The sequence below is a fragment of the Eucyclogobius newberryi genome, unplaced genomic scaffold, assembly GCF_026437365.1.
Source record: "Eucyclogobius newberryi isolate DKJ021-1_F unplaced genomic scaffold, fEucNew1.0.hap1 SCAF_8, whole genome shotgun sequence".
In the NCBI taxonomy this organism is placed as follows: Eukaryota; Metazoa; Chordata; class Actinopteri; order Gobiiformes; family Gobiidae; genus Eucyclogobius; species Eucyclogobius newberryi.
The window spans coordinates 37,747,280-37,750,279 of record NW_027316500.1 but is presented as its reverse complement, the minus strand read 5'-3'; positions in this window follow the sequence as shown (position 1 = coordinate 37,750,279).

Below are 3,000 nucleotides of genomic sequence, written 5' to 3'. Positions count from 1 at the left end.
ATTACAGGTTTACATGTGTAATAGTAAAGTCATTACAGGTTTACATGTGTAATAGTAAAGTCATTACAGGTTTACATGTGTAATAGTAAAGTCATTACAGGTTTACATGTGTAATAGTAAAGTCATCACAGGTTTACATGTGTAATAGTAAAGTCATTACAGGTTTACAGGTGTAATAGTAAAGTCATTACAGGTTTACAGGTGTAATAGTAAAGTCATTACAGGTTTACATGTGTAATAGTAACGTCATCACAGGTTTACATGTGTAATAGTGACGTCATTACAGGTTTACATGTGTAATAGTAAAGTCATTACAGGTTTACATGTGTAATAGTAAAGTCATTACAGGTTTACATGTGTAATAGTAAAGTCATTACAGGTTTACATGTGTCATAGTAAAGTCATTACAGGTTTACAGGTGTAATAGTAAAGTCATTACAGGTTAATAGGTGTAATAGTGAAGTCATTACAGGTTTACATGTGTAATAGTAAAGTCATTACAGGTTTACATGTGTAATAGTAAAGTCATTTCAGGTTTACAGGTGTAATAGTAAAGTCATTACAGGTTTACATGTGTAATAGTAAAGTCATTACAGGGTTACAGGTGTAATAGTAAAGACATTACAGGTTTACAGGTGTAATAGTAACGTCATTACAGGTTTACATGTGTAATAGTAAAGTCATTACAGGTTTACATGTGTAATAGTAACGTCATTACAGGTTTACAGGTGTAATAGTAAAGTCATTACAGGTTTACATGTGTAATAGTAAAGTCATTACAGGTTTACATGTGTAATAGTAAAGTCATTACAGGTTTACAGGTGTAATAGTAACGTCATTACAGGTTTACATGTGTAATAGTAAAGTCATTACAGGTTTACAGGTGTAATAGTAATGTCATTACAGGTTAACATGTGTAATAGTAAAGTCATTACAGGTTTACATGTGTAATAGTAAAGTCATTACAGGTTTACATGTGTCATAGTAAAGTCATTACAGGTTTACAGGTGTAATAGTAATGTCATTACAGGTTTACATGTGTAATAGTAAAGTCGTTACAGGTTTACATGTGTCATAGTAAAGTCATTACAGGTTTACAGGTGTAATAGTAAAGTCATTACAGGTTTACATGTGTAATAGTAAAGTCGTTACAGGTTTACATGTGTAATAGTAAAGTCATTACAGGTTTACAGGTGTAATAGTAACGTCATTACAGGTTTACATGTGTAATAGTAAAGTCATTACAGGGTTACAGGTGTAATAGTAAAGACATTACAGGTTTACAGGTGTAATAGTAACGTCATTACAGGTTTACATGTGTAATAGTAAAGTCATTACAGGTTTACATGTGTAATAGTAACGTCATTACAGGTTTACAGGTGTAATAGTAAAGTCATTACAGGTTTACATGTGTAATAGTAAAGTCATTACAGGTTTACATGTGTAATAGTAAAGTCATCACAGGTTTACATGTGTAATAGTAAAGTCATTACAGGTTTACAGGTGTAATAGTAAAGTCATTACAGGTTTACAGGTGTAATAGTAAAGTCATTACAGGTTTACATGTGTAATAGTAACGTCATCACAGGTTTACATGTGTAATAGTGACGTCATTACAGGTTTACATGTGTAATAGTAAAGTCATTACAGGTTTACATGTGTAATAGTAAAGTCATTACAGGTTTACATGTGTAATAGTAAAGTCATTACAGGTTTACATGTGTCATAGTAAAGTCATTACAGGTTTACAGGTGTAATAGTAAAGTCATTACAGGTTAATAGGTGTAATAGTGAAGTCATTACAGGTTTACATGTGTAATAGTAAAGTCATTACAGGTTTACATGTGTAATAGTAAAGTCATTACAGGTTTACAGGTGTAATAGTAAAGTCATTACAGGTTTACATGTGTAATAGTAAAGTCATTACAGGTTTACATGTGTAATAGTAACGTCATTACAGGTTTACATGTGTCATAGTGAAGTCATTACAGGTTTACAGGTGTAATAGTAAAGTCATTACAGGTTTACAGGTGTAATAGTAAAGTCATTACAGGTTTACAGGTGTAATAGTAAAGTCATTACAGGGTTAGAGGTGTAATAGTGAAGTCATTACAGGTTTACATGTGTAATAGTAACGCCATTACAGGTTTACATGCGTAATAGTAAAGTCATTACAGGTTTACATGTGTAATAGTAAAGTCATTACAGGTTTACATGTGTAATAGTAATGTCATTACAGGTTTACATGTGTGATAGTAACGTCATTACAGGTTTACATGTGTAATAGTAAAGTCATTACAGGTTTACAGGTGTAATAGTAACGTCATTACAGGTTTACATGTGTAATAGTAAAGTCATTACAGGTTTACAGGTGTAATAGTAATGTCATTACAGGTTAACATGTGTAATAGTAAAGTCATTACAGGTTTACATGTGTAATAGTAAAGTCATTACAGGTTTACAGGTGTAATAGTAACGTCATTACAGGTTTACATGTGTAATAGTAAAGTCATTACAGGTTTACATGTGTCATAGTAAAGTCATTACAGGTTTACAGGTGTAATAGTAATGTCATTACAGGTTTACATGTGTAATAGTAAAGTCGTTACAGGTTTACATGTGTAATAGTAAAGTCATTACAGGTTTACATGTGTGATAGTAACGTCATTACAGGTTTACGTGTGTAATAGTAAAGTCATTACAGGGTTACAGGTGTAATAGTGAAGTCATTACAGGTTTACATGTGTAATAGTAACGTCATTACAGGTTAATAGGTGTAATAGTAAAGTCATTACAGGTTTACATGTGTAATAGTAAAGTCATTACAGGTTTACATGTCTAATAGTAAAGTCATTACAGGTTTACATGTGTAATAGTAAAGTCATTACAGGTTTACAGGTGTAATAGTAACGTCATTACAGGTTTACATGTGTAATAGTAAAGTCATTACAGGGTTACAGGTGTAATAGTAAAGACATTACAGGTTTACAGGTGTAATAG